Source organism: Lissotriton vulgaris, unplaced genomic scaffold (assembly GCF_964263255.1).
Source record: "Lissotriton vulgaris unplaced genomic scaffold, aLisVul1.2 SCAFFOLD_440, whole genome shotgun sequence".
Taxonomy (NCBI): domain Eukaryota; kingdom Metazoa; phylum Chordata; class Amphibia; order Caudata; family Salamandridae; genus Lissotriton; species Lissotriton vulgaris.
The window spans coordinates 81,561-101,469 of record NW_028245134.1 but is presented as its reverse complement, the minus strand read 5'-3'; the positions used below and the strand labels follow the sequence as shown (position 1 = coordinate 101,469).

The 19,909-nt window shown below is 48.2% G+C and overlaps 1 protein-coding gene across 4 annotated transcripts in view; it reads right to left on the bottom strand.

The window, feature by feature from the left end:
* LOC147666511 (N-acyl-aromatic-L-amino acid amidohydrolase (carboxylate-forming)-like) overlaps positions 1-19,909 on the bottom strand; it is a 244,627-nt gene that overhangs the window by 165,233 nt on the left and 59,485 nt on the right. The window contains exon 1 of one of the 4 annotated variants that reach the window (XM_086949019.1): positions 4,043-4,204. The exons of the other annotated variants lie outside the window; for them this stretch is intronic. The gene's annotated coding sequence lies outside the window, so the exon portion shown is untranslated. Of the gene's footprint in view, positions 1-4,042; positions 4,205-19,909 lie in introns of those variants that run through there. 4 annotated transcript variants of the gene reach the window in all.

The following is a 19,909-nucleotide window of genomic DNA, read 5'->3' as shown; positions in this document are numbered from 1 at the left end:
CCAACAGCAGGTGTAATTCCCTCCTCGATGCAGGCGATGGGGCACCCGCGGAGCGGGTGCGCCGAGAGGTGAAGGTCGCGCCTGGTTGAAAAACGGGTAAGCCGCTAAAACACGCTGGCAATGCTGTATTCCTCTGTTCGCTTTGGTGCAGTTTAGGTAAAGTGTCCCACTCGTTTTGGGCAGCTACTGTTGATTTGAAGCCTCAGGAGGGCGGGGGGCGGGCCAGCAGGGAGAGCGGACCGGAAGCTCTCCGTCGGTCTAGCAGGGACTTCTGGGAATTGAAGTCCCCGCACGCTCGCAGCCCCGCTGCAGCCACACGCCCGGTTCCGCTTTCTCCTTACCGCTTCAGTGGTCTTCCCAACAGCAGGTGTAATTCCCTCCTCGATGCAGGCGATGGGGCACCCGCGGAGCGGGTGCGCCGAGAGGTGAAGGTCGCGCCTGGTTGAAAAACGGGTAAGCCGCTAAAACACGCTGGCAATGCTGTATTCCTCTGTTCGCTTTGGTGCAGTTTAGGTAAAGTGTCCCCTTATTTTAACATGTTCTTCACTGGCAGGCAAGTTTCACACTTTTATGCAGCAATTAGCTTCTTACTTTGATCCTATGTAGAGGTGTATGACTGTATAAACTAACTGTAAACCATCAGTCTGCCGGCTTGCTGGGACTCGAACCGCAGATCCTCTGATACTGTATGTAACACTCAAAGATATGTATTTCATTACCTCTCATATTGTATGTAAGACTAAGATACTCATTCCATTACCCCTCATATTGTATGTACCATTTACACTCCTTTCCTTTGCTCTGAAATCGTATGCAACACTCAGATATTGTATGTAACACTGACTCTTCTTTCATTACTTCTCATATTGTATATAGCACTAAGATACTCATTTCATTACCTCTGATATTGTATGCAACATTTACACTCATTTTCCTTACCTCTGCTACTGTATGTAACACTAAGATACTCATTTCCTTACCTCTCATATTGTAGCAACACTAAGATACTCATTCATTCCTCTGATACTGTACGTAACACTAAAAGACACTTATTTCATTACCTCTCATATTGTATGTTACACTAAGATACTCGTGTCATTACCTCTGATATTGTATGTAACACTAACACTCCTTTCTTTACCTCTGATACTTTATGTAACCCTTAGATACTCCTTTCATTACCTCTGATATTGTATGTTACACTGACACTCCTTTCCTTACCTCTGATACTGTATGTTACACTAAGATACTCATTTCATTACCTCTGATACTGTATGTTACACTAAGATACTCATTTAATTACTAAGATACTCATGTATTTACCTCTGATACTGTATGTGACTCCTTCCTGTATGTGACTGACTCCTTTCATTAACTCTGATACTGTATGTAACCCTCATTTCATTACCTTTCATATTGTATGTAACACTAAGATACTCATTTCATTACCTCTGATATTGTATGTAACATTTACACTCATTTTCCTACCTCTGATACTGTATATAACACTAGGATACTCGTTTCATTACCTCTCATATTGTATTTAACATTATCACTCCTTTCCTTACCTCTGATACTGTATCTAACTCAAAGATACTAATTTCATTACCTCTCATATTGAAGCAACACTAAGATACTCATTCATTCCTCTGATACTGTACGTAACACTCAGACTCCTTTGCTTACCTCTGATACTGTATGTTATACTAAGATATTCATTTCATTACCTCTGATATTGTATGTAACATTGACACTGCTTTCCTACGTCTGATGCTCTATTTTACACTAAGAAACTCATTTCAGTTCCTCTGATACTGTATGTAACACTAAGATACTTATTTCATTACCTCTCATATTGTATGTTACACTAAGATACTCATTTTATTACCTGATACTGTATGTAACACTAACTCTTCTTTCATTACCTCAGATACTGTATGTAACACTCATTTCATTACCTCTAATATTGCATGTAACAATGAAACAATAACCTGAATACATTGTGTTATCAACACAGTAATGTAATTACCGCTGATACTGAATGTAACTACGTAACACACCACATTAAATCTAACATTCTATATGCCACTGAGACACAACTTTCATTACCTTTGATTTTGTTTGTAATGGAGACATTAATTTCACTACCTATGATATTGTATCACTGGGACTCCCCGTTCACTCTGAAACTGTCCCTGATAGAGACACTTATTTAATTTCCTCTGAGATTGTATGTCAGACTGAGATCTTTCATTGTTGTTGATGCTTAAATAGACTCTCCTTTCATTACCTCTGATACTGCATGCTACAAAGGTACTCCTTTTATCGCCACCTAGACTGTACCTAACTCTGAGACACTCCTTCCGTTACCGCTGATACTGCACGCTACAAAGGTACTCCTTTCATCGCCACTTAGACTGCACCTAACTCTGAGACACTCTTTCCGTTACCTGTGATACTGTACTACAAAGACACTCCTTTCATCTCCATGTAAGAATGTATCTAACTCTGAGACACTCCTTTTGTTACCTCTGATACTGCAAGCTACAAAGGTACTCCTTTCATCGCCACTTAGACTACACCTAACTCTGAGACACTCTTTCCGTTACCTCTGATACTGTACTGCAAAGACACTCCTTTCATCTCCACGTAAGAATGTATCTAACTCCGAGACACTCCTTCCTTTACCTCTGATACTGCACGCTACAAAGACACTTCTTTCATCGTCACTTAGACTACACCTAACTCTGAGACACTCTTTCCGTTACCTCTGATACTGTACTACAAAGACACTCCTTTCATCTCCATGTAAGAATGTATCTAACTCTGAGACACTCCTTCCGTTACCGCTGATACTGCACGCTACAAAGGTACTCCTTTCATCGCCACTTAGACTGCACCTAACTCTGAGACACTCTTTCCGTTACCTGTGATACTGTACTGCAAAGACACTCCTTTCATCTCCATGTAAGAATGTATCTAACTCCGAGACACTCCTTCCGTTACCGCTGATACTGCAAGCTACAAAGGTACTCCTTTCATCGCCACTTAGACTCCACCTAACTCTGAGACACTCTTTCCGTTACCTGTGATACTGTACTACAAAGACACTCCTTTCATCTCCATGTAAGAATGTATCTAACTCTGAGACACTCCTTTTGTTACCTCTGATACTGCACACTACAAAGGTACTCCTTTCATCGCCACTTAGACTACACCTAACTCTGAGACACTCTTTCCGTTACCTCTGATACTGTACTGCAAAGACACTCCTTTCATCTCCACGTAAGAATGTATCTAACTCCGAGACACTCCTTCCGTTACCTCTGATACTGCACGCTACAAAGGTACTCCTTTCATCGCCACTTAGACTACACCTAACTCTGAGACACTCTTTCCGTTACCTCTGATACTGTACTGCAAAGACACTCCTTTCATCTCCATGTGAGAATGTATCTAACTCTGAAACACTCCTTCCGTTACCTCTGATACTGTACTGCAAAGACACTCCTTTCATCTCCATGTGAGAATGTATCTAACTCTGAGACACTCTTTCTGTTACCTCTGATACTGTACTGCAAAGACACTCCTTTCATCTCCATGTGAGAATGTATCTAACTCTGAAACACTCCTTCCGTTACCTCTGATACTGCACGCTACAAAGACACTTCTTTCATCGTCACTTAGACAGTTTATTACTCTGAAACACTCATTTTCTTACTTCTGATACTGCACGCTACAAAGACACTCATTTCATCGCCACGTAGACAGTATCTGACATTGAGACAGCTCTTTTGTTACCTATGATACTGCATGCTACAAAGACACTCTTTTCATCGCCACGTAGACTGTTTATTACTCTGAAACACTCCTTTTCTTGCTTCTGATACTGAACTCTACAAAGACACTCCTTTCATCTCCACGTAAGAATGTATCTAACTCTGAAACACTCCTTTTCTTACTTCTGATACTGCACTCTACAAAGACACTCCTTTCATCTCCACGTAGACTCTGTCTTACTCTGAGACACTCCTTTCATTACCTGCCGGTCTCGGTCCAGTGTCCAGGTGGTCTGTGGGGGTCTGTTGGTCTCACGCCCAGCGGATCCCTTCCCTTCGCCTCCCCATGGCCCTTATAATGTCTGCAGCGCCTGCTCCCTGCTGGGTTAATGTGTGAATGAATTGGCCCAGTGCACAGCAGTGAAGCGGACTGCAGTGTTAGCCGTTTTTTGTGAACTTTGCACGAAATGCCAGTTGTGGATTCTGGCCAGGACCGTGCTTGGGCAGAGGGTTTGGAGGTCATGACCTCTTTACATTGTCCATTAACTGAAGCAGCTCACGGCGCGGGAGGGGGGGGGGGGGCAGCCCGTTCCCTGCACGATCACTGGCGTGTGCACTGATAATCACTCGGTGAACTTTAACCAGTTAACACGGAGGCACGGAGTGTCGGCTGAGTCCGAAGGGAAAGGGAGAGCCACACAGGGCAGAGGAGAGAGTGCAGGCACACAGAGATGAAAGGGACAGGGAGCATGAGAGGAGAGTGGCTCTGAGGAGGTGGCGGGGACGGGGAGCATGAGAGGAGAGATGCTGTGACAGGGTGGAGAGACAGGAGGGCAGAGGAGAGAGCCCGTGGCAGGTTAGAGAGACACGAGACAGCAGGGCAGAGGAGAGAGTCTGTGACAGGGTGGAGAGACAGGAGGGCAGAGGAGAGAGTCCTTGACAGGGTGGTGAGGCAGGAGGGCAGAGGAGAGGGTCTGTGACAGGGTGGAGGGACACGAGACAGGAGGGCAGAGGAGAGAATCTGTGACAGGGTGGAGAGACAGGAGGGCATCGGAGAGATTGTGTGACAGGGTGGAGAGACAGGAGGGCACAGGAGAAAGTCTGTGACAGAGTGGAGAGACAGGAGGGCAGAGGAGAGAGTCTGTGGCAGGGTGGAGAGACACGGGACAGGAGTGCAGAGGAGAGAGTCTGTGACAGGGTGGAGGGACAGGAGGGCAGAGGAGAGAGGGTCTGTGACAGGGTGGAGAGACAGGAGGGCAGTGGAGAGAGTGTGTGACAGGGCGGAGAGACAGGAGGGCAGAGGAGAGGGTGTGGGACAGGGTGGATAGACAGGAGGGTAGAGAAGAGAGAGGCTTTGACAGGGTGGAGAGACAGGAGGTCCGAGAAGAAAGGATGTGACAGGGTGGAGAGACAGGAGGGCAGAGGAGAGAATGTGTGACAGGGTGGAGAAACAGGAGGGCAGAGGAGAGAGTCTGTGACAGGGTGGAGAACAGGAGGGCAGAGGAGAGAGTCTGTGACAGGGTGGAGAGACACGAGGGCAGAGGAGAGGGTGTGGGACAGGGTGGAGAGACAGGAGAGGAGAGAGGCTGTAACAGGGTGGAGAGACAGGAGGGCAGAAAAGAGAGGCTGTGACAGGGTGGAATGACAGGAGGGTGGAGAAGAGAGGCTGTGACAGGGTGAAGAGACAGGAGGGCAGAGGAGAGGGTTTTTGACAGGGTGGAGATACAGGAGGGCAGGGTAGAGAGGCTGTGACAGGGTGGAGAGACAGGAGGGCAGATGAGAGGGTCTGTGACAGGGTTGAGAGACAGGAGGGCAGAGGAGAGAGGCTGTGACAGGGTGGAGAGACAGGAGGGCAGAGAAGAGAGTCTGTGACAGGGTGGAGAAACAGGAGGGCAGAGGAGAAGGTCTGGGCACAAAGAGGCGACGGGGAGCATGAGAGGAGAGAGGCAGTGACAGGATGGAGAGACAGGAGGGCAGAGGAGAGAGGCAGGAGGGCAGAGGGGAGAGCCTGTGACAGGGTGGAGAGACTCGAGACAGGAGGGCAGAGTAGAGAGTCTGTGACAGGTTGGAGAGACAGGAGAGCAGAGGAGAGGGTGTGGGACAGGGTGGAGAGACAGGAGGGAAGAGAGGCTGTGACAGGGTGGAGGGAAAGGAGGGCAGAGAAGAGAGGCTGTGACAGGGTGGAGAGACAGGAGGGCAGAGGAGAGGGTCTGTGACAGGGTGGAGATACAGGAGGGCAGAGGAGAGGGTCTGTAACAGGGTGGAGATACAGGAGGGCAGAGGATAGAGGCTGTGACAGGGTGGAGAGACAGAAGGGCAGAGGAGAGGGTGTGGGACAGGGTGGAGAGACAGGAGAGGAGAGGGGCTGTGACAGGGTGGAATGACAGGAGGGTAGAGAAGAGAGGCTGTGACAGGGTGAAGAGACAGGAGGGCAGAGGAGAGGGTTTGTGACAGGGTGGAGATACAGGAGGGCATGGGAGAGAGGCTGTGACAGGGTGGAGAGACAGGAGGGCAGAGGAGAGGGTCTGTGACAGGGTTGAGAGACAGGAGGGCAGAGGAGAGAGGCTGTGACAGGGTGGAGAGACAGGAGGGCAGAGAAGAGAGTCTGTGACAGGGTGGAGAAACAGGAGGGCAGAGGAGAAGGTCTGGGCACAAAGAGGCGACAGGGAGCATGAGAGGAGAGAGGCAGTGACAGGGTGGAGAGACAGGAGGGCAGAGGAGAAAGCCTGTGACAGGGTAGGGAGACACGAGACAGCAGGGCAGAGAAGAGAGTCTGTGACAGGGTGGAGAGACAGGAGGGCAGAGGAGAGAGCCTGTGACAGGGTGGAGAGACACAAGACAGGAGGGCAGAGGAGAGGGTCTGTGACAGGGTGGAGATACAGGAGGGCAGAGGATAGAGGCTGTGACAGGGTGGAGAGACAGGAGGGCAGGGGAGAGAGGCTGTGACGGGGTGGAGAGACAGGAGGGCAGAGGAGAGGGTCTGTGACAGGGTTGAAAGACAGGAGGGCAGAGGAGAGAGGCTGTGACAGGGTGGAGAGACAGGAGGGCAGAGAAGAGAGGCTGTGACAGGGTGGAATGACAGGAGGGCAGAGAAGAGAGGCTGTGAGAGGGTGAAGAGACAGGAGGGCAGAGGAGAGGGTCTGTGACAGGGTGGAGATACAGGAGGGCAGGGGAGAGAGGCTGTGACAAGGTGGAGAGACAGGAGGGCAGAGGAGAGGGTCTGTGACAGGGTTGAGAGACAGGAGGGCAGAGGAGAGAGGCTGCGACAGGGTGGAGAGACAGGAGTGCAGAGAAGATAGTCTGTGACAGGGTGGAGAAACAGGAGGGCAGAGGAGAAGGTCTGGGAACAAAGAGGTGGCGGGGACGGGGAGCATGAGAGGAGAGATGCTGTGACAAGGTGGAGAGACAGGAGGACAGAGGAGAGAGCCTGTGGCAGGGTAGAGAGACACGAGACAGCAGGGCAGAGGAGAGAGTCTGTGACAGGGTGGAGAGACAGGAGGGCAGAGGAGAGAGTCCTTGACAGGGTGGTGAGGCAGGAGGGCAGAGGAGAGGGTCTGTGACAGGGTGGAGAGACAGGAGGGCAGCAGAGAGAGTGTGTGACAGGGTGGAGAGACGGGAGGGCAGCAAAGAGAGTCTGTGACAGGGTGGAGAAACACAAGACAGGAGGGGAGAGGAGAGAGTCTGTGACAGTGTGGAGAGACATGAGACAGGAGGGCAGAGGAGAGAGTCTGAGACAGGGTGGAGAGACACGAGACAGGAGGGCAGAGGAGAGAATCTGTGACAGGGTGGAGAGACAGGAGGGCAGAGGAGAGAGGCTCTGTGATAGGGTGGAGAGACAGGAGGGCATCGGAGAGATTGTGTGACAGGGTGGAGAGACAGGAGGGCACAGGAGAGAGTCTGTGACAGGGTGGAGAAACAGGAGGGCAGAGGAGAGGGTCTGTGACAGAGTGGAGAGACAGGAGGGCAGAGGAGAGAGTCTGTGGCAGGGTGGAGAGACACGGGACAGGAGTGCAGAGGAGAGAGTCTGTGACAGGGTGGAGGGACAGGAAGGCAGAGGAGAGAGGGTCTGTGACAGGGTGGAGAGACAGGAGGGCAGTGGAGAGAGTGTGTGACAGGGCGGAGAGACAGGAGGGCAGAGGAGAGAGTCTGTGACAGGGTGGAGAGACAGGATGGCAGAGGAGAGGGTGTGGGACAGGGTGGATAGACAGGAGGGTAGAGAAGAGAGAGGCTTTGACAGGGTGGAGAGACAGGAGGTCAGAGAAGAAAGGATGTGACAGGGTGGAGAGACAGGAGGGCAGAGGAGAGAATGTGTGACAGGGTGGAGAAACAGGAGGGCAGAGGAGAGAGTCTGTGACAGGGTGGAGAACAGGAGGGCAGAGGAGAGAGTCTGTGACAGGGTGGAGAGACACGAGGGCAGAGGAGAGGGTGTGGGACAGGGTGGAGAGACAGGAGAGGAGAGAGGCTGTGACAGGGTGGAGAGACAGGAGGGCAGAGAAGAGAGGCGGTGACAGGGTGGAATGACAGGAGGGTGGAGAAGAGAGGCTGTGACAGGGTGAAGAGACAGGAGGGCAGAGGAGAGGGTTTGTGACAGGGTGGAGATACAGGAGGGCAGGGTAGAGAGGCTGTGACAGGATGGAGAGACAGGAGGGCAGAGGAGAGGGTCTGTGACAGGGTTGAGAGACAGGAGGGCAGAGGAGAGAGGCTGTGACAGGGTGGAGAGACAGGAGGGCAGAGAAGAGAGTCTGTGACAGGGTGGAGAAACAGGAGGGCAGAGGAGAAGGTCTGGGCACAAAGAGGCGACGGGGAGCATGAGAGGAGAGAGGCAGTGACAGGGTGGAGAGACAGGAGGGCAGAGAAGAAAGCCTGTGACAGGGTAGAGAGACACAAGACAGGAGGGCAGAGGAGAGGGTCTCTGACAGGGTGGAGATACAGGAGGGCAGAGGATAGAGGCTGTGACAGGGTGGAGAGACAGGAGGGCAGGGGAGAGAGGCTTTGACAGTGTGGAGAGACAGGAGGGCAGAGGTGAGGGTCTGTGACAGGGTTGAGAGACAGGAGGGCAGAGGAGAGAGGCTGTGACAGGGTGGAGAGACAGGAGGGCAGAGAAGAGAGGCTGTGACAGGGTGGAATGACAGGAGGGCAGAGACGAGAGGCTGTGACAGGGTGGAGAGACAGGAGGGCAGAGGAGAGGGTCTGTGACAGGGTTGAGAGACAGGAGGGCAGAGGAGAGAGGCTGTGACAGGGTGGAGCGACAGGAGGGCAGAGAAGAGAGTCTGTGACAGGGTGGAGAAACAGGAGGGCAGAGGAAAAGGTCTGGGCACAAAGAGGCGGCGGGGACGGGGAGCATGAGAGGAGAGAGGCTGTGACAGGGTGGAGAGACAGGAGGGCAGAGGAGAGAGCCTGTGACAGGGTAGAGAGACACGAGACAGCAGGGCAGAGAAGAGAGTCTGTGACAGGGTGGAGAGACAGGAGGGCAGAGGAGAGAGTCTGTGACAGGGTGGAGAGACAGGAGGGCAGAGGAGAGAGTCCTTGACAGGGTGTTGAGACAGGAGGGCAGAGGAGAGGGTCTGTGACAGGGTGGAGAGACAGGAGGGCAGCAGAGAGAGTGTGTGACAGGGTGGAGAGACGGGAGGGCAGCGAAGAGAGTCTGTGACAGGGTGGATAGACACAAGACAGGAGGGCAGAGGAGAGAGTCTGTGACAGTGTGGAGAGACATGAGACAGGAGGGCAGAGGAGATAGTCTGAGACAGGGTGGAGAGACACGAGACAGGAGGGCAGAGGAGAGAATCTGTGACAGGGTGGAGAGACAGGAGGGCAGAGGAGAGAGGCTCTGTGATAGGGTGGAGAGACAGGAGGGCATCGGAGAGAGTGTGTGACAGGGTGGAGAGACAGGAGGGCACAGGAGAGAGTCTGTGACAGGGTGGAGAAACAGGAGAGCAGAGGAGCGGGTCTGTGACAGAGTGAAGAGACATGAGGGCAGAGGAGAGAGTCTGTGGCAGGGTGGAGAGACACGGGACAGGAGTGCAGAGGAGAGAGTCTGTGACAGGGTGGAGGGACAGGAGGGCAGAGGAGAGAGTGTGTGACAGGGTGGAGAGACAGGAGGGCAGAGGAGAGAGTCTGTGACAGGGTGGACAGACAGGATGGCAGAGGAGAGGGTGTGGGACAGGGTGGATAGACAGGAGGGTAGAGAAGAGAGAGGCTGTGACAGGGTGGAGAGACAGGAGGTCAGAGAAGAAAGGATGTGACAGGGTGGAGAGACAGGAGGGCAGAGGAGAGAATGTGTGACAGGGTGGAGAAAGAGGAGGGCAGAGGAGAGAGTCTGTGACAGGGTGGAGAACAGGAGGGCAGAGGAGAGAGTCTGTGACAGGGTGGAGAGACACGAGACAGGAGGGAAGGGGAGAGAGTCTGTGACAGGGTGGAGAGACAAAGGGCAGAGGAGAAGGTGTGGGACAGGGTGGAGAGACAGGAGGGCAGGGGAGAGAGTCTGTGACAGGGTGGAGAAACAGGAGGGCCGATGAGAGGGTCTGTGACAGGGTGGAGAACAGAAGGGCAGCGGAGAGAGTCTGTGACAGGGTGGAGAGACACGAGGGCATAGGAGAGGGTCTGTGACAGGGTGGAGAGACAGGAGGGCAGAGGAGAGAGTCTGTGACAGGGTGGAGAGACACAAGACAGGAGGGAAGGGGAGAGAGTCTGTGACAGGGTGGAGAGACAAAGGGCAGAGGAGAAGGTGTGGGACAGGGTGGAGAGACAGGAGGGCAGGGGAGAGAGTCTGTGACAGGGTGGAGAAACAGGAGGGCCGAGGAGAGGGTCTGTGACAGGGTGGAGAACAGGAGGGCAGAGGAGAGAGTCTGTGACAGGGTGGAGAGACAGGAGGGCAGAGGAGAGGGTCTGTGACAGGGTGGAGAGACAGGAGGGCCGAGGAGAGGGTGTGTGACAGGATGGAGAGACAGGACGGCAGAGGAGAGAGTCTGTGACAGGGTGGAGAGACCAGAGGGCAGAGGAGAGGGTCGGTGACAAGGTGGAGAGACAGGAGGGCATAGGAGAGAGTCTGTGACAGGGTGGAGAGACACGAGACAGGAGGGCAGAGGAGAGAGTCTGTGACAGGGTGTAGAGACACGAGACAGGAGGGCAGCGGAGAGAGTCTGTGATAAGGTGGCCAGACAGAAGGGCAGAGGAGAGAGTCTGTGACAAGGTGGAGAGACACGAGACAGGAGGGCAGAGGAGAGAGTCTGTGACAGGGTGGAGAGACAGGAGGGCAGAGAAGAGAGTCTGTGACAGAGTGGAGAGACACGAGACAGGAGGGCAGAGGAGAGAGTCTGTGACAGGGTGGAGAGACTGGAGGGCAGAGAAGAGAGTCTGTGACACGGTGGAGAGACACGGGACAGGAGGGCAGAAGAGAGAGTCTGGACACACCGAAGTGAAAGGGACAGGGAGCATGAGAAGAGAAAGGCTGTGACAGGGTGGAGAGACACTAGGGCAGAGAGTCTGGGCACACAGAGGTGAAATGGACAGGGAGCATGACGGGGGAGAGGCTGTGACAGGTTGGAGAAACAGGAGGGCAGAGGAGAGGGTTTGTGACAGGGTGGAGAGACAGGAGGGCAGAGGAGAGAGTCTGTGACAGGGTGGAGAGACAGGAGGGCAGAGAGAGGCTAATACAGGGTGGAGAGACAGGAGGTAGGAGGGCAGAGGAGAGAGTCTGTGACAGGGTGGAGAGACAGGAGGGTAGAGGAGATGGTCTGTGACAGGGCGGAGAGACAGGAGGGCAGAGGAGAGAGTCTGTGACAGGGTGGAGAGACAGGAGGGCAAGGGAGAGAGTCTGTGACAGGGTGGAGAGACAGGAGGACAGAGGAGAGGGTCTGTGACAGGGTGGAGAGACAGGAGGGCAGAGGAGAGAGTCTGTAACAGGGTGGAGAGACAGGAGGGCAGAGGAGAGAGTCTTTGATAAGGTGGGCAGACAGGATGGCAGAGGAGAGAGTCTGTAACAGGGTGGAGAGACACGAGACAGGAGGGCAGAGGAGAGAGTTTGTGACAGGGTGGAGAGAGAGGAGGGCAGAGAAGAGAGTCTGTGACACGGTGGAGAGACAGGAGACAGGAGGGCAGAGGAGAGAGTCTAGACACACAGAACTGAAAGGTACAGGGAGAATGAGAAGAGAGAGGCTGTGACAGGGTGGAGAGACACTAGGGCAAAGAGTCAGGGCATACAGAGGTGAAAGGGACAGGGAACATGACAGGGGAGAGGCTGTGAAAGGGTGGAGAGACAGGAGGGCAGAGGAGAGGGTCTGTGACAGGGTGGAGAGACAGGAGGACAGAGGAGAGAGTCTGTGACAGGGTGGAGAGACAGGAGGGCAGGGAGAGGCTATGACAGGTTGGAGAGACAGGAGACAGGAGGCGAGATGAGAGTCTGGGCACACAGATGTGAAAGGGACAGGGAGCGTGAGAGGAGAGAGGCTGTGCAAGGCTGGAGAGATAGAAGGGCAGAGTAGAGAGTCTGTGACAGGGTGGAGAGACAGGAGGGCAGAGGATAGAGGCTGTGACAGGGTGGAGAGACACGAGACAGGAGGGCAGAGGAGAGAGTCTGTGACAGGGTGGAGAGACAGGAGGGCAGAGAAGAGGGTCTGTGACAGAGTGGAGAGACAGGAGGGTAGAGAAGAGAGGTTGTGACAGGGTGGAGAGACAGGAGGGGAGAGAAGAGAGGCGGTGACAGGGTGGAGTGACAGGAGGGTAGAGGAGAGAGGCTCTGACAGGGTGGAAAGACAGGAGGGCAAAGGAGAGAGGCTGTGACAGGGTGGAGAGACAGGAGGGGAGAGGAGAGAGTCTGGGCACACAGGGGTGAATGGGACGGGGAACGTGAGAGGACAGAGGCTGTGACAGGGTGGAGAGACACGAGACAGGAGGGCCGGAGGAGGAAATGTACTCAGAGGTGGAGAGAGGCAGCTATGGTGAGAGGAAGTGAAATTGTGACTGCAGAGATTGGAGGGGGGGCAGGAGAGGTGATAAGTGAGAGCAAAAATGAACTCGGAATAGAAATAGTACGAAGAGGGAGATATAGAGTCGTGGAGTCAGGGACTATAGCAGTGCTTAACTTGTAAAGCTAGAAGTGCCAGGGCTCTCGTCAGTAGGACACGCAGCTTGAACCACACATTGTCCTAGCTATGCTGCCAATGATAGTAACAGCACAACTATCACCATCACCCCCACAAGTGTGACAGGTAGACTATTCCAGGCCACCCAAAGCTATAAGAATGGCTTGGACAGCAGGTAATAGTCATTTTTATATATATTCCATTAATAATTACCTGTTGTTGTGGTCATTTCTAAATTAGCCAACAGCGCCACGTTGTGGCACACTGTCACAGGCGCTGATGTTGACAAGTGCTGGTGCTGAGCACTGGAAACCACCGGCTCAAATTGGCACTGGCTACAGGAAGAGACAGGGACAGCAGAGCAAGAGGCCTACAGAGAGAGATGTGTCATGAGCAGAGGACAGAGAGCAATTGAGACTGCAGCATGTAATAGTGAGAGCGGAAAAGAGACAGTTGACAGGAGCACGAGAGGAGACAGCACTGTAGGACTGCTGTATAATATTTAGTACCCCGGCATAGAGTGTATCCCCCACCTTTTCGGGTATCTTGGGAACTCTGCCCTATTGGACAGCGGCGAGAACTGCCCTGTAACCATGAATACAGGAAGCTACGTCACAGGCGAAACAAAACTAAAACAAGGGGCCCGCAGAGTTCTATCCTTTCCATGAACCTGTTCAATCTATCTCATGAATAGCCACTAAGAAGGGGGACCCCTGATAACGGATAATAAGCAGATAAAGCCGGGGAAATCAACCAAACTATCGCTCAAGAGATCAATCTGCCTATATATAGGATATGTATAGAGCCCCAAAGGGGTCACACAACATGGGGCTGACAATCGGGCATGATCATAATAATTCCACAGATAGGCATTATTACACAAATTCTAGTTTTTTTTTATTATTGTTCTGATCATTTTTATAATCTATCTATCTATCTATCTATCTATCTATCTATCTATCTATCTATCTATCTATCTATCTATCTATCTATCAAGTTTAATCGAAATTCACAAGACAAAACACATGAATTAAGAAATCATACATGATAAACATATATATATATATATATATATATATATATATATATATATATATATATATATATATATGACCCACACACAACATTCAACCAAATAACACTCATTCAAAATTCCAGAGTCGCAAATACATTCACTCAACACTCTCAATTAACATCAATCTATTCATCATCACAATCCTAAAAACATTACAAAAAAGTACAGTCAGATGATGTTGGAATCGTGGCCTCTCGTGTATCCTCCCTATCAAAGATGGAGGCAGAATCCAAATACACGGAGTAATTTAACGTCAACGCGCCTTTCAGTGTCAGGCCCAGGGTGGGCTACATATTCATCAGGGCGGTAAAGATATAAAGTGTGGGACACACACACAAAACTTTGATTCAAGTCGTCCGTTCAAGGTTATGGGAAACAAAATATTAAACGGGCGAGCTCAATAAATAGGTATCCTGAATGGCAGGCTCCAGACGTCAGCATATGATATCAACCTCAGGCAGGGGTCATTAAATGGGACAGTCAAAGATCACAATACTACTCCATGAGCATTTAAAGTAAGTCAGTAATGTTCTATGATACCCAAATCGAGTCCCGACAGTGCCGTAGATGGGGTCCTCCGGCAGTACGCGTGCGGCAGGCTCCCTGTTTAATCTATCTCATGAATAGGGCCAGGGCGTAAAATTCCTCTCCGCTCTCGGAGTTTGCTGAGTTTTTCCCACTCCATGCTGAGTTCTGAAGAACTCCGCGTAGTGGCACGGAGCAGAGTTTTTCCTCTAGTGCGGCTCGCTAACGTTGAGTTTTGCTGAGAGAGTAAAATCGTACTCTAGACCACTCCCAGTGAGATTTCCCAACAAGGGCGGTCAAGGCAGGTCACTACCCCTCGCGTTGAGAAACCTGTCGCTCGCGTTGAGGAGGCTCCCGCTTGGGTAGAGAATCTACTCAAGGGGCAGAGAGAAGCAGCGCTCTTTTGCGCTGTGAATGATGCAGTTCGCACAGATTTTACAGCATGGGACACACATCTGACTCTACAAATCAATGCAAGCAGCTCGATTTACCGCAGTCTGCAGCTTATGGGACTCTGCAGAGGTTTTTTGGCATTTCACAGAGTTCCACGTAGCAGAATTCTGTGAACACCGATAAGGTCTACTGTTAGACCTGGCATCTTTTGGCATGTTTCCCCTGTCTTTTTGCATTCTGACCTCATGGTTTTGACTCTGTTTTTGCTGGTTTAGTGTCTCTGCGCACTTTCTCACTGCTGTCCAGTGTTAAAGTGCAAGTGCTCCTCTTGTAAATTGTATTATGGATTGGTATTTCCATAATTGGCATATTAGATTTACTGGTAAGTCCCTAGTAAGTGCACTGAGAGTGCCAGGGCCTGTAAATCAAATGCTGGTAGTGGGCCTGCAGCACTGATTGTGCCACCCAAACAAGCAGCCCTGTAAAGAGTTCTTAGACCTGCCATTGCAGTGACTGCACGCAGTTTATAATTGTCATGTCGACTTGGCAAGTGCACCCACTTGCCAGGCCCTTAATTTCTCTTTTCTTAAATGTAAGCCACCCCTAAGGTAAGCTCAAGAAAGCACTGTGGGCAGGGTGCTGTGTATGTTAAAGGTAGGACATGTACTGGTGTGTGTGACATGTCCTGGTAGTGAATTACAGTGTATTTCATTTTTTACTATGGGTAGACTATCTGTCCCATGGGACAGAATGGGAGTTTACTTATAACATCTTATAAGCATTACCTCCCATTGGGACAAGATAGGGAAAAGGAGTTTAGTATGCCTGGACTCGGAATGTAAAAATGCATCTATTAGGAAACATGATTTTATGCCCTGTGTTTGAAAATTCCACTTTAAGAAAGTAGGTATTTTCTTACTCAGCCAACCTGTGTGCCTCTATTGAGTTTGTGGATTGACTGCCTGGCTTTGGAGTGACCAGGGCTGGGGATGTGCATTCTCTTCAGACAGCTACTGGGCGAGGTCAAGGTGGGTCCTGCCTTTCCTGGATGAGTCAGGGCGGGCTGAATAGACCTGGGCTTGTTGTGTGTCGATTTAGATACTGTATATAGGTTTCCCGATGTATGCCCTTATATAGACACAATTCGCATTTCCCATATTTAGGCATAGAAATCCTACCCTTATTTAATCATTATCCATGCTAGCCAAGTACAGGCATGGCCACCTACATCATCCATACACGTCACAACGAGTTCCAGACTCTTAAGCCTTTAGGACTTCCCCTTGCTTGGATTATTGATTTCTCCAAGAACTCATTTATTATGCATGAACATCTATTCCTCAGGGTTTCATTCATGACATTCCTCTGCCCGACTTTTACGTCAATACTGGCATTTCTAAACACCTTCAAGGTATAAAAATACCTTCACTTGCCATGGCAAACCACGGTTCGGCTGCATACTTGCACGACACAGCTCACCACATCAAGTTCGGAAGGAAGTCGAGTCTCCGCCTTACGCACTGACCAGAGTTGGTAGATCAGTTTTTGTGATAGAGGCACATGAATCTAACCATACAGAGGTATTCTACTCATGGATAGTATTCCCTGAATCACATCCAGTAACTAAAATGTTTCACTTTTACAAAGAAGATGAACCACCTGAGGAATATATTCCTTTCAAGGACATAGAAATTCCACTCACATACCAGGAGCATGATCTCCGGTTTAAAGGTGCCCTAAAACATTCAAATCACATTACCAGGCTCGGTCCACTAGGTAGACCAGGAGCAACATGGCCGATTTTAGCCGGCTACACACCTCATCCTAACATCGAAGAAATGTCAAATGATGAATTGCTTGCTCAACTCAAAGAGTTAATCAAAATTTATAGACAATTGGTTCAATATGTCATGCGGACTTTCACAGTCCAACCGACAATAGCTATTCCGAGACAAACCTCTCACCAGGGGAATGCGCCAAAAATCACTCTACAGACTTTACACAAAGTCATGGGTAAAATGCCCACAAAACAAATTCCATTCTGGATAGCTCACAAAATTACTCAAATCGAAGCAGTATTTCCTAATACTAGCCTTTATGAGAAACACAGAATTCTAACAATCTGTTTACCAATGGGGATAACGGATCACGGACATAATATCGATTACACAAATATAGAATTACCAAAATATCTAAGAAAACATATAGAATGCAAAAATATCGAATTCTTATCTCCAAACAGGTAAGTACAAAAATATCGAATCAAAAATATCGTTGTAAAAAATTATAGTCAAAATATTGAATTGTTTTTAATGTCTTAAAAGTAATTGAAATAATGAAATAATAAATATAATTAAGTTAAACATACTTAAAATACTTAAATAACCTTAAAATTAATAAATAATTAATGTAAGTAAAAAAAACATACAATTTGATTTTTTTATAAATATATATATATATATGAACGTAATATTAATAAAAAATATACAATATTTTTACCGTAGGATAGCGGGAGGGTAACATTTACTATTACCACTCCAGTGAGTGCAACAGTAGAGAAAGCATTGGATAGCGTAGGAGTAAAAATTACTATTCCCACTCCAGTGAGTGCAACAGTAGGGAAAGCGTTGGATAGCGGGAGGGTAAAAATGACTATTCCCACTCCAGAGAGTGCAACAGTAGAGAAAGCATTGGATAGCGTAGGGGTAAAAATTACTATTCCCACTCCAGTGAGTGCAACAGTAGGGAAAGCGTTGGATAGCGGGAGGGTAAAAATGACTATTCCCACTCCAGAGAGTGCAACAGTAGGGAAAGCGTTGGATAGCGTAGGGGTAAAAATGACTATTCCCACTTCAGTGAGTGCAACAGTAGGGAAAGTGTTGGATAGCGTAGGGGTAAACATTACTATTTCCACTCCAGAGAGTGCAACAGTAGGGAAAGCGTTGGTTAGTAGGAGGGTAAAAATGACTATTCCCACTCCAGTGAGTGCAACAGTAGGGAAAGCGTTAGATAGGGGGAGGGTAAGAATTACTATTCCCACTCCAAGGAGTACAAAGTAGGGAAAGCGTTGGATAGTGTAGGGGTAAAAATTACTATTCCCACTCCAGTGAGTGAAACAGTAGGGAAAGCGTTGGATAGCGGGAGGGTAAAAATTACTATTCCCACTCCAGAGAGAGCAACATTAGGGAAAGCGTTGGATAGCGTAGGGGTAAAAATTACTATTCCCACTCCAGTGAGTGCAACAGTAGGGAAAGCGTTGGATAGCGTAGGGGTAAAAATTACTATTCCCACTCCAGTGACTGCAACAGTAGGGAAATCGTTGCATAGCGTAGGGGTAAAAATGACTATTCCCACTCCAGTGAGTGCAACAGTAGGGAAAGCGTTGGATAGCGGGAGGGTAAAAATTACTATACCCACTCCAGATAGTGCAACAGTAGGGAAAGCGTTGGCAACCACGGCAAAAATCAAGAAAGCCCGTTGGGGTGGCCGTTCATTTACTTGCTCAGCAGCAAAGGCATGGAATTCCCTGCCTCTGTCCCTTAGACAAAATGATAATCTGATGTCATTTAGGAGAGACTTAAAAACCTACCTGTTCTCAAAAGCGTACTAACTCTGCCCTGCAGACGAACACAGTAATCAGTCATCAGCGCTGCGAGGCCTCCGGGCAGTTATGCGCTACATAAGTGGAATTTTTCATTTCATTTCATTTTCATTTCATTTCATAGCGTAGGGGTAAACATTACTATTCCCACTCCAGTGAGTGCAACAGTAGGGAAATCGTTGGATAGCGTAGGGGTAAAAATTACTAATCCCACTCCAGTGAGTGCAAAAGTAGGGAAAGCGTTGGATAGCGGGAGGGTACAAATTACTATTCCCACTCCAGAGAGTGCAACAGTAGGGAAAGCGTTGGATAGCGTCGGAGTAAAAATTACTATTCCCACTCCAGAGAGTGCAACAGTAGGGAAAGTGTTGGATAGCGTAGGAGTAAAAATTACTATTCCCACTCCAGTGAGTTTAACAGTAGGGAAAGTAATGATTTAATATATTATTAAAAATAAATTAATATCAATACCAATAAAACATTAAATACAATTCATTACCAATTTAATATTATGTAACAATTAGTTATTAAAAATCAAATACCTATTCATAATTAATTAACAACTAATTAATTTTCAATACCAAAAAAGAAATATTAATAAAAATGAATACCAATTAATAATTAATTAACAGTAAATTAATTATCAATACAAAAAAACTATTTTTAATATGTAATTAATTACAATTACATTACTTCCCAGCCTATTCCCCTATAAACCCACAACCTGCTACGGAAAATAAATTAATAAAATGTTCATAATTATCACATATTTAATTAATAAAAATGAATTACCAATTCATAAAACTTAATTACCAATTCAAAATTTATTAAAAATACATTAAAAATCAATACCAATAAATAAATAAAAAATATTTACTTAATTACAATTAAATTACTTCCCACCCTATTCCCCTATAAACCCACAACCCGCTACGGAAAATAAATTCATACAAATAACATAATTATCAATTAATGAATTAATAAAAATGAATTACCAAATAATAAAAATTAATTACCAATTAAAAATGTATTAACAATAAAGTAAAAATCCATACCAATTCATGAATACAAAATATGTACTTAATTACAATTAAATTACTTCCCACATTATTCCCCTATAAACCCACAACCCGCGATGGACAATACATTAATACAATTAACATAATTATCAATTAATCACTTAATAAAAATGAATTACCAATTAATAAAAATTAATTACCAGTTAAAAATTATTTAACAATAATTCAAAATGAATACCAATAAATAAATAAATTTTTTTAATTAATTACAATTAAATTACTTCCCTCCCTATTCCCCTATAACCCACAACCCGATACAGAATTAAAAAGCAAAATTAAATTAAAAATAATTAATAATTGCTAAAAATTAATATTTAATTTAATATAATTAAATTACTTCCCACCCTATTCCCCTATAAACCCACAACCCGCTACAG